This window comes from Anomalospiza imberbis, chromosome 13 (genome assembly GCF_031753505.1).
Source record: "Anomalospiza imberbis isolate Cuckoo-Finch-1a 21T00152 chromosome 13, ASM3175350v1, whole genome shotgun sequence".
Lineage (NCBI taxonomy): Eukaryota > Metazoa > Chordata > Aves > Passeriformes > Viduidae > Anomalospiza > Anomalospiza imberbis.
In genome coordinates this window covers 15,607,331-15,619,605 of record NC_089693.1, presented here as the reverse complement: position 1 = coordinate 15,619,605, position 12,275 = coordinate 15,607,331, and the positions used below count along the sequence as shown (strand labels likewise).

The window sequence follows — 12,275 nt, the reverse complement described above, 5'->3', positions numbered from 1 at the left end:
GAGAACAAACTCCCTGCAGGGATATTGCACTGCTTCTGGTTTATGGGCATAAGACACACAGCAAATGGCAGTGGCCCATAGGAAGCTCACAGGGGATCTGCTAGAGCTAATTAGTGCATCTGTTTTCTCTTCCCAAATTCATCTGTGGTACTGAACTAGCTGATGGTTCTGTTTTGCTTGATAATTGTGAGGAAGGTTATTTGACTAATGAAAAGTTCAATCTTCCTCATTCAGACAGGTAAATTCATGTTACATTGAGAAATGTCGTGTGGCTAGCAGGAAACAGGTTGCTATGAAATACTGTTTCTTCCTAATGCTTTGCCCTGAATGAAGGCTTATAAAATGTATGACTTGGAGTTAGGAGTGATGACCCCTGTGAGTGCAGAGGGAGGTTCTTGAGAAACAGTGCATCTGCCATACATGGGAGGCTGATTTGTTTTTTGAGATGATGAGCTGTATTAGGTGAATACTGTTTCACTGATTCTTACAAACTTTCATTTAATGAGTCAGAATTAATTCCATGCAAATCTGATTTCTCCCTTGCTCTTTTTCTAACTGTCAGAGAGGAGGAGGAGGAGAATTTTATAAAATGCTTTTTGCTTTAAGAGTAGAATTTCAGATGAGTTACATAATGTCCATGAAAACAGAGTGAAATGTACTGTTTTGACCTTCACAGTCATCTGATAAGTGTTTTACAGCCATTTCAATTTTCTCTTCTTAGTATCATTAAATTCTAGAGAACTAAGTCTAGTCAATTAAGATTTACCCACTACTTTATCTAAGTTTAAAATGTGGTTTTGAAAAAGCTTTTGATGTTTTAATACCGAATGTATTTTCAGAACAGAGAAAGCTCATAGCTCTATTTCCCATTCCAAAGAATATATTCTTTATGCCTCTTTCTTAAGAGTACATTCTCTTGGATGTCTGTCTTAAACTACTCTTCCTTTTGTAAATAATATCTGGGCTTGAGTCTATCTTGATCACAGCATTCCTGAGAGTGAGTGTCAGTTTATATAATCACAGAATACGCAGAGCTGGAGGGACCCACAGCAATCACTGAAGTGCAGCTCCTGGCCCTGCTCGGGCAGCCCAGCAGCCCCAGCTGTGCCCGAGAGCCTTGGGCTCTGTCGGGCTGGTGCTGTGACCACTGCCCTGGGGAGCTGCTCCAGCACCCCAGCACCCTCTGGGGGAAGAACCTTTCGCTAATGTCCAACCTAAACTCCCTGACACAGCTTCAGGGCCTTTGCTCAGGCCCTGTCAGGTCACCACAAAGCAGAGGTCGGTGCTGTGCCTGCAGTGAGGGCTGCCCTCTGTCTCCTGCAGGCACAGGGGCCAGGTGCCCTCGGCCGCTCCTCGTACAGCCTCCTCAGACCTTTCACCGCCTTTGTAGCCTCCTTTGGTCACTCTTGAATAGCTTGATGTCTTTCTTATACTCTGGTACCCAAAACTGCTCACAGGACTTGAGGTGAGGGTGCACAAGTCAGAACAGACAGCTATCATTTGGGAATATTTTGGATTGGTGAAGAAGGGAGTAGTATTTAAGCCCTTTTCCCACACATGAAATTACTTAAAAAATTCATAGGAATTACTACCAATGAAAATTTCTAATTTCATGATTTTGTGCAAGAAATAAAAAGCCTGGGTGTAAGCACATGCTTTAGTTGCCTGGTAATTTCACTACAAAATGATGGTATGTTATGGTAATTTTAACATTAGACTTGTTCAGCAAGCTGGACTAGCTACCTTCCAACCAAGATTTTTCTGTCACTCCTAGAACATTATCTGTGAGCTGACAAGAGTAAAAGGGACTAAGGATGACTGAAGCGGTTATTTATATTTATATCCAGTTAGGTTTTAATTTTAGTGTGATTTTTTTGGAGTTGTTTTAGAGGCAGGAGAATGGAGAATCAATACAAGTCAACTCTAGGGAGAGTTTGAGTAGGAAGGGTTAAGGACAATCATTTTAACAGAGAGGGTTCACCTAAGGCAAATAACTTTATCTTATTTAGGAGAATAGCTATTCTAAGTCTGTTAAATGGACATTAATGGTATTTTCATTGCTACTTCTATAAACATCAAAATATAGACAAAAATTGATAATTTTTTTTTAATGTTCTGGTGTTCTTAACCTTAGTAACCTTAAGAGATTTCTGTTATGATAAGTACTTTGCACTTAATTGTCAGCATCAAAACAATGAAATATGGAATTCCTGTCAAGTGCATCAGCTGTATGGAATAGATTGCCTTCTGTAGAGGATGATGTTCATGCTTTCTTTTTCCCTCTGAGATTCAGCAGGGCAAGACAGCCTTTATGACACTTACTGGATAGTTTTAATTAGGCCATTTGAGGCACTTTGGATCAAAGTAAGAGAAGAACCTGTAACTGCAGGTCAAATTTCTCAGTCCCAAAAGCCACTTTCTGTAGACAATTGTGAGAATGAGAGCATATTATAATTTTAAAGGCTGTCTTTTTTTCCTTACAATAAAGGCTTAATCTTTTTGCTGACTGCAGGGAAAGAAAGAATGCTGGTTCAGAAATAGAACTCTTGTTGAAGGGAGTGGTGTGCCTCATGGGCTGATGTCAGTCTTCCTGCAGAGTTCCCACTTTGTATGTAAGATACATTGTGGTTAAAAACTAGGTATAAGCCCCATTGTGTTGTGTTTCTTTGTTTTAAAAGCAAGGTGAGAGTGCCTCTGACCCATCTACTGGAATAATGTGAGAAGTGTGTTTGACTGTTTATCCTGTGCCATGTGCTTTCTGCTCTTCAGGCTGTGAGCAATGTGCTGGTAAATCTCAGAGGAGTAACAGTAGCAGTCCCAGAAACAGAAAAGCCAAAATTAGGAAAGGCAAACTCTACAGCAAGCTGATTTCATTCTATTCTGTTGTATGTTAATTGTAGCAGAATAATGATCTCTGGAAATAAATTGTGTCCCTGTGGACAGCTCCAACCTACATCTCCAGACCTGTGTGCACCACAGCGATACGCTTGCACCATACGTGCAGGGGCAAACCAGCATATGTGTAATGTGAAATGTTTCATGTTTGTTTATAGTGATTCCTCTCTATTTAAAATTGGTGACAATTAGTCTTATCATATTTTATTGCAATTGTAGAATGCAGGCTCATGGAGAACAGCTGTGCATTGCTGTGTATATGTGTCAGAAAGTAACATCCTTGCATGACAGCGGGGGGGAAAAGAACCCAAAAAACCCACACAACAGACATTGCTGTCACTCTCTCTCTGTTCTACCTGTGTGTATACATATTTTGGTTTAATTATAAAATTTTCAGGCTTGCCAGTGCAAGTTCTATCTGCAGTTATGTGAAAGAATTCTAGTTGATGGCAAAAATATATTTGCCCTAAGAAAGTTTTATTTTCAATGAAGTCAGTCTTAACAGAGGTTGACAGACTGAAATCACCAAAGTGAATACACATCTAATTACTTTCCATGAAGTGTCATCTATTAGATCAGTGTAAATCAGGAGGTGTCTCAGAGAAAACCCTCTTAAATTACACAAGAACCATTTTCATGAAAATATCTAGAGGGGCGCAAAGTATGCTTTTCTGTAATAAATAGAGAATCCTGAATTTTATATGTACAAGAATCCTATTCATTTGAGAACTTAATCTTGTGTTATATGAGGCTTTTGCTGTTGGCTTCCCCACAGTCAGTACCAGCTCTATCCATGTGCCTCTTGCACTTAGTCACACATACAGTTGTGACTGATGTCTCAAAGGTCCTGCCTTGTATCTGAGGGCAATCCATCTTGAATGCCATCTTTTAGAAAATTAATTTTTCATTATGTCTCTTTTTATTTGTTTTCTCTATTTTTGTTACTTGCTTTTCTTCTCTCCCATCAGCTGAGAGATGAGTTTTGATTTTGGCACAGGAATGTTTTTATTGGCTGCTGTGGGAAGATCAGATGTAGTCTTTCAGCTTAAGCTGATCTGCAGCAGAAGAGAAACTTGGATCTGTCCTTCGGCCTTTTCCTTTCTTCCTGATTCTCAAATACCCTGAATACATCCTGAGGTTCTCCCAGAAATTTGAACAGTGAAATGTGAACACTTGGTACTCTTGTTCATTCTGCTTGAGCACCCTGATTGGAACCAGAGCCTGGGCTGTGGCTCCTTTGGGGAGTATCTCACATATCAAATGTGCATGTGCAAGTAAAGCCTCTGGCTTTGAGATCAGTGTCTCCAGGAATCATCCAGCCTCCTGAATATATGCTTGGCAAAGTTCTGCTCGTTGCAAACCCTGAAACTGCTGCATGTGAGCTTCTCCTGTCATTAAACCCTGGAGTGACGTGTGGTGTCCACCTGTCTGCCCGGGAATTCCTCCTGTCATTAAATCCTGTACTGATGTGTGGCATCCACCCATCTGCCCAGGGAGTGCTTGTTCGCTCAGCAGTGTCACAAAATTACTCTGGTGAGTCATAGCTAAGTGTCCTGAGGTAAACTCCAGCCATACAGTGTGCTCTGTGCTCCCTTCAAATCGAAAACCCTCAACTCAAAATCAGCACAAATGGGGTAGCTGTTGAAAACTCACTTCTTCAGAGGATAAAATCTTATCTCAGATTCACAGACCTGCTCTTAGTTAAGAATGTCAGCATTATGTGTAAGAGCAAACTGGATGAGTTCTATGTTGTCATTAACTGTCCTATCAGCAAACCTCTGGTGGCACCTAACTCAGCTCTTTTCCTGGAGAGAAGGAAAACACCTCAACTGTTTAATTAGGTCTTCTGTACTCTCAGCCAAAGCTGATTTTTTTTTTTTCATGAGATTTTTTTTCTAGGTAACACTTCCAGTAAATTCTATTGGTAGAAGCTGCCCACTTTTCACAGTCTATACATGTGGGCTAAGCTCTACTGGATTTGGCAGCATTGGACAGTGTGGAAAACTGGTCTGACATAGGGGATGGAGCTAATACTGTAGAATCTTTTGCTCAAATGTATTCTCTGATTGCTTTCAGTCAGCATATGGCCTGTTCCTGCTTGAGGAGAAGGGAATAAGAACTGAGAAATGCAAGAGCAGCAATAAAGACTCAGGATTTTCCCTCTTACTGTCCAGTTTCTGAATTTCACCAGAGAACTGGGTAAATGAGTCATTTTCAGCCTGGAGTAAACCCCACAGTAATGACTGGCCTTAGAAAGCATCCTGCCCTTCTATGTTTTGAGATGCACGTCAGGGGTTTTTTTAAGAAACAGGTTTGTCTCCTTTGATATAAAGAACTTCCTGCTTGCTGTTTCTGTCCATAAAACCTTCCTTTCCTCTCCAGGGGCAAGTAATAGCCCTGTGCTGAGCCAAAGGGTAAACATAGACTTGTAATCAAGGAGGTGATAGCAACTAAGTACTGGTCTGTTAACTGCCTGTTAGTACTCAGTCATTTGTTTGCAATTTTTTAATTGTCTTTTTTTAAATGTCTGGGAGGAGCAGGGAAGTGATGATTTTTATTTTCTGTTCTATATTGGGGAAAGAACTGAGCAGGAACTTAAAGGCTGATTTAGGGACTTGTTACCACTGAAGAGTGGTTTTACAACATCTCTTATCTGAATAATACTCTTTTCTGTGGTTTTGAGTTTTGTGGGGTAAAGCAAGAAACATTCTTTTATGAGCTGGTCTTGAAATGAGTAGCACTCTGCCATGGTTCTGGACCTTGAGCTAACAGTTGCAAAACTAGCTCTATGTACACCTAATTATGCACTTCTTAGGTTACCTTCCTTCTCTAACTGATGGGAAGAAGAGCAAACCTGCTATTGCAGTAGATGAATTTCTGATTGGGATGGTTGGTAATCAACTTGTTTGTTTCTCTGTGGGCAATTTTTCCATTGTATTTAAAATATTGGGGTTTTTCCTATCATCTTGTTTTTATAGTTCCTGTAAAAACCACTACTGTTCATGTGACACAGGACTGAGATATTTCATTGCCGTTGAGTGCACATACATTAGTAATTGTTAGTCACTAGTGTTGTCACAAACCTGCATAGGACAAGTTTCTATGCTGATCCTTAGCTGTTGCTTAGAAGGCTCTTTCAGAAATCCCATTCTCTTCCATGCTCCACTGACCTACATGCATCACACAGAGTGTACTTGGCTTCCTCTGCTCTGCCATGGCACTGCAGTGCTTCCCAACAGTCATATTCTTCTCCTTGTGCGCACATGGATGAGGATGAGATATGTGGCACATGCTCCAGGAAGAGATAAAGCATTTCCACGTCTTCCGGCTTTCTGTCCTTCACACTTCTTAATCTCATGACCTTGTGTTAAGTCTTTGCTGCAGAATCTGGTGATGAGGCATCCCTGCAGGTAATGTTTCCAGGGAGCTGTTCTTTCATTTTCAGTTGTATTCATCAGGAAAGGTGAGCCTGCAAAGCCTTGACATAGGTATATACTGTGCCATTGTGCCATTACTCAAATGTGAGGTGTTCTGTGGTTTTTCATTTGGTACTTCCTCAGGCAGTGCTTTTTCCCTCCTGCAGAGTTAAAAAAAAAACAAAACACTGTATTTTGCTGCTAGTGGGAATGTAATAATTTATACTTAAGTGTTTGCAGCAGCAGTCTGGCCTACTTTAACACTCAATGGAGACTGGTAGTTTAGGTTTGGGAGTCCTCTAAAGGCTCTGTGACTATAATGAGTGCAGGCTTCTAATTTGGACACCTGTATTAGATGCCTCCTGTATTAGATAGCACTAATGGTCTCTGAAGAGATTAAGCTGTGTGTGTGTTGTTAACCATGTATCCATCCATGGCAGAAACCTGAATGAAGTCCATATAGCCTGATTCCCAGTCCTGTCCATGCTCTGAAGCAGAGGATTCCTAAGGAATGGTATTGCTCCCTGCAGCCCCTTGTTTCCAAAGGCAGGCTTTCAGTTCTCTTCTGTGCCATGCCTTCATTTAACAGCAGTGTGTTCTCTTATGTTCTTCAATGAATCAGTGTTTAAAACTTCTATTTCATCCATCTAGGTTGAGAAATCAGATAGTCTTTTTGCAACAATGTTCACATAATGGGCCAGCATTCCTCTCAGTGTGTTTGTTAACCACATCAATGTAGTAGGAGCTACATGTACATACAGGGAATAATGGTCTCCAAAATCCCTATGACAACTGCTAATTCAGTGTGACCAATGTATAATTTCTGCTTCAAGCCTGAAGCAGTATTTGGACCATTAAGTTACTCTTAAAGCCATGCAGTTAATGTGTTAAAAGGGAAGGGGAAGTATTGTAATTTCAGTCAGCGGGGCTCATTTTAATAACATGCTTCTCTGGATTTCCCCACTGAGGATAATAGAAGCCCACCACTGTTGTCCTATTAACTATATAGCTTGTAGTCTCTTCACCTAGAAGCCTGTTCTTTCTTTACATCTTTGAGTCTCTTCAGCTTCTGCTCATAGATAGCATTTTCAGGCTGAACACAATAATCCAAAAGAAAATTTACCTTTCAGTAGTAAAATATTTGACATTGCTACTACCTTTGAAAGACAGTGTTTTCTTTGCTCTTTCCAAGGCTCCTGCAAACTGAGCAGAATGTATCTCCTGCTTTTAATTCTTAGGACTTTGTAAAAGCTTTTAGTAACTAAAATTTTTAGCTTGTTTCTTTTCAAACCAGTTGTCACAAGTCTGCTAATTGGTTCTATGATTTTTGGAACAGTATTGTTGTGCCTTTGCACAGATGTGAAAAATATATTAGGAGCTTGCAATTCAGGAGGAGCCAGGAATGCTTACGGATGTTCTTTCACTACTGTTGGTTTATCTGGTAAAAGAACAAGTCCCCTGAATCACAGCAATATGGTAATGCAAGGGTAATGCTCTATTAAAGAAATCTGAGATGATCCTCATTACTGGATTATTGTCCAAATCCAGAAATGACTGTTCCAAGTACTTGGTCATAGCACATAGGCAGTTATCTTCTTCTACAAGTTCTAAATTTTGTACTGAAAGATCTCCATGAACCTCTCTGCTCATGGAGATCCAGTGGATTAGATGTTTACTCCACTCCTGAAATATCAGCCAAAAGTGTGGTCACTCTCACAAAGCAAAACTTTCCCATATTATTTATAAATCAGGAATGCTTACCGTGTTCCTTATGCATGTAGTGCTGACCTTTTAGCCACTCAGCTTGATTTAGAAATATGAAATAAAAAAATTTAAATTGGAATGTCACGTCACCTTTGTCTGTGACAAACAACTTCCAGATCTACTTTTCTCTACAGTAAACTGCAAAGGCTTTGCAGATTTGCTGCAAGTTTTAGTGGAGAACTGTCATTCCGTGGTGATTCGGTTCTGTACCAGGTCTCACTGCAGAATTAACTCCAAAACATCTGTAGAACAAATCTTCTTGCATACTGCATAAAAAATATGTTGCTAATTGTGTGGGTGGCATTTGTCAGTCTGCTTGTGAGTGTCAGGAACCATACTGTATTACTTTTAAAGTCTCTGAAGGCTGGTAACAATCTGTCTTTAACTGTAAAATAGTAATCTGATGTAATGACAGGAGAAATAAACTTCCCAGCTGACCTTACAGAAAAATCTGTTGTTGTTGAGTAGATATTTACAGAGTCAACAAGTCATAAAAGCAATATGCTGGCAAGAAATGCTGTGATTTCAGTGATATTTAATAATAAGGAGTTTTAAAAATCAAATTAATTAGGAAATAACATCTTCTTGGTTCCAGTCTCACAGGTCAGAAGGTAAAGGAGGTAACCAGTCTGATTTCTTGTCCTGCCCTATTCTGTCCTGGCCTGCAGTGTATGTGCTTTAAGCAGTGCAGGACTGATCAGCAAAGATTCTGATTATTTGATTTCTATAAACATAAGGAGGGGAAGCAGCAACTCATAGTAACCCTAATTTTATGTACTACTAGCTACAACTACTCCAAACCATCTATAAAATAGTTATACCCTTCGTTTCTAGTTCAAGTTAAATATTTGGAAGTATTCATAATGTGAGTATGTCCTTCTTGCCTTTTTAACTGGCCTCCTTGTGTCTGAGATTTTAATTATTTAAAGCTTTAATTTATACCTGCAGTTAAAGAAGATTCTTCCTAAACCTTCAAGGAAATATTTTTTTGTGGATATTGTGTATTAAAATAGAATAAGTCTTCTCATTAAGAGGTTTTTCATTAGAAACTCTTCCAGGTGCTACAGATCTACCATCTAAGTATCACTAGGAGCTATTTCTCACGTAGCAACCATAAAAGATGAATGGAGGAGTTTCTCTTCTTGGGGATAGTTGACTGTGTCTTCACTGTATTAGACAAAGCTAGAGTTTCTGAAAAACTTCGTTGGACTCTAAGCACAAATATCTCTATCTTAGTATGCAAGATGAAACAGTTGTCTGTCCGTTTGCATCTAGTCTCTAATGGCCTTGCAGATAGGTATTTGTAGGCACACAGTTTGTGGTGATTGGGAGTGGGGCTGCAGCCCAGCCTCATCCCCAGTGGGCACAGCTGTGAGAAGCAGGTGAGCAGCACTGACAGCAATGAGCCATGGAGTGCCCAGGGGCACTGAGCAACCACCAAAGGGAACAGAGGGCACACAGGTGCAGTGCATCAGCGTGAGGGGTATGAAAGGCTGGGCTGGAGAACAAGAGGGGCAGATGCTGGCAGCCTTCTGCAGTGCCATGGTGTTACTCTGTATGGGTTGAAGCTTTCTAAACTTGTATGATGATACTCTGTGTATTGTGGCCATCTCAGCTGTGACATGTGCTGCAACAGGTATTAGCAGAAATAATGTATGTTGTGCTTACCATTTGTATTCAGTATCAGTTGCAATGGAAAGGGATCCAATTTGCATTTCTCTTGGATATAGTCTAAATTGTGGTATATAACTTGTCTTTAACAGCTTTGCCCCAGTTTCCATGTTTTCTGAAGGGGGAGATTAAAGTGGATACTTCATTATGTTAAATACAAAAGACAAAGAATAGAAACAAAGTTGTTTTATAGAGGCAAAATACCTAATAGTCCAATGAAGCCTGATTCGATACCTAATTGCACTTTTTTTTTTGATCATATATATATATATATGTATTTATATGTTTTTTGTTAGCTGCAGCACATCTGTGGTCCTCTAAAGAACTTCCTGCATTCAGTGAGGTGTAGAAATGTGGCAAGGCTAAAGAAAAAAGTATGATGGATGAAGAAAACATCAAAGTATGTCAAGGAGATATACAGCAAATGCTGTGGAGGAAACCTCATTCCCCAAGCTGAGGATTCAGCAGGTTTTCATTTAAGCTCATTTTATCCACTAAATGTTATGAATTATGCACTTTTATATTTTTCTACAAAATAGCTCTTTCCCATGAAAATTTGGAAGTACCCTGTTGGACTGGATTGGTGTCATCAGCCATGAGGGTGGTCAGGCCCTGGCACACATTACCCAGAGGATCTCTGGCTGCCCCATCCCTGGAAGTGTCCAAGGCCAGGTTGGATGGGACTTGGAGCAACTTGGCAGAGGGTTTGGAGTAGGATAACCTTCCAAGTCCCTTCCAACCCAAACTATTCTGTGATACCAGATCATTTTCCCCATGACAGGAACCTCTCTACTTCTAGACAGGTGTTATGCTGACTGTCACCCAACCCCCAGGACTAACGAGCAGTGTCAAACAGTAGTTTTGACACTACTTCTTTCATTTCATCCCCCTGTGCCTGTGTGTGGTCACAGAAGAGATACAATGGATTTTGCAGGGAGTGTCAGTCATATGCATGCTTCCCTTCTCTTGCAGCCTGGAAATGTAAGGTCTCTGAATGACTTAGTGATCTCTGGGTTCCTGATCTTTGTGGACTACTGCACACCTGCTTTCTAATTTAAAGAGGGGGAAGATGTTCAGATGACACATTGCAGTACTTGTTGCATCTCTTTGTTCTAGAGAATTTTGTTTCTTGAATCTGTTCACATTGCTGTGAGCAATTCTAGAGCAGCCACTTGAGGGTCACATATTCACTAATTCATTCCCTTTGCAAGGCAAATGGACTAGAGCTTTCACCAAAACTCTGCTAAACTGTTCTTTCTTTTACAGACAGAACTCTCGCTGGCTGAGAATCACCTGTAGGACAATATGTGCAGACAGTCACATCAAGGAACAGAAAAAAGTATGTCTTTCTGTACTTATGGTTATTTTTTGAGTGTGTTAGACATATAGTTCACAATTTATTTTTCTTTGCCACATTTAAAGAATGCTGGACTTTGCACTGGTGAAGAAACCAAGGAACTGTTCTGCTCATGGGTTTTTTTGGTTTTGGGGTGAAGTAATCTTCAATCATGAGCATAAAGAATTTGACTAAGGAAAATAGGGAATGTGAGGGGCAAACAATGAGTTCATTTTATGCAGGCCCAAAACTGTTTTGGTTTTTGCCTGTCATGGGTTTGCCAAAAGCTAATAGCTCAGTGCATTTGCAGCAAAAGGTTATGTGTGCGACTGTTGGGAACTTTTTCAAATGTTTTTTTCCTGTCCTTTATATTAGCTGCAGAAGGAAATATTTTTCAAAGGTAAGATGAGATTCTTTTGGGGGTTTCAGCAATATTCCAAATTGATATTGGGATTTTATCAGACAACTAGATCTGGTTTTCTTCCCTAACCATCAACTGTCCCTTGCTTATGATATGAAAATGCATATCTGCAAAACTGTCTTCATGTGTGACCCATGCGTGTGTTGGTGCAAAATGTATTGCAGTGTTTACAGCGGTGTTTCTTACTGATTCAAGGTTGCTGTATCTGTCACTGATTGCACATCATCTGTAGTAGGTTGATTTTAGGTGAGAATACTTGGTGTTTCTAGATAAGGAGGCCTTTCTTGAACAGGGACAGGTACACCTGTGGTTTTTTTTCTCTCCCACATATTTTGCCTTGTTCTTAGTCTTACATGTTTCTGGTTTTGTCATAGTAAGTGAAAAAATGGAGTGCTTAGTTCTAGAGGTGTATTCCTCAACCCATTTCATTTTCAACTCTAATGTAATTGCAAGAGTAACAGTGAAAGACTGCTTTGGTGTGGGGGAGGTAGATTTAACCGAGTGAGACAGAACACACCTGTGTGCACACTGGAATAGCTGGAGCCAGGTTAGTTGAGAAGTTACTGTAACCTGAAGTAGACTTTCATGTCGAAATAGAAGGCACATCTAAAGCAGTAACTTACTGTAACGTACCCCACTTTGCAGTGGGCAAAACCTTTGCAGTGGGCATGGTGATTTCCAGAACGAGGATGGAAAGGAAAGGGAGCGACGCTTCCCATCTCCCCCTGCCGCGGGACATCGCGGGGCGGAGGAGCGCTGGCGGTGCAGGGGC

General features: G+C 40.4%; 2 long non-coding RNA genes across 3 annotated transcripts in view; one reads left to right on the top strand and one right to left on the bottom strand.

The window, feature by feature from the left end:
- The window catches only part of LOC137482044 (uncharacterized), a 32,547-nt gene extending 21,471 nt beyond the window's left edge, over positions 1-11,076 (top strand). For both annotated transcript variants that reach the window (XR_011003849.1, XR_011003848.1), the window contains one exon: positions 11,013-11,076. This is a non-coding gene — a long non-coding RNA (uncharacterized lncRNA). The remainder of the gene's footprint in view (positions 1-11,012) is intronic.
- LOC137482050 (uncharacterized) lies at positions 4,017-12,253 on the bottom strand. Its single transcript, XR_011003854.1, has 2 exons — positions 12,021-12,253; positions 4,017-6,472 (listed from the first exon to the last, which is right to left on the bottom strand). It is a non-coding gene; the product is annotated as an uncharacterized lncRNA (long non-coding RNA).
- Positions 12,254-12,275: the final 22 nt, after the last annotated feature.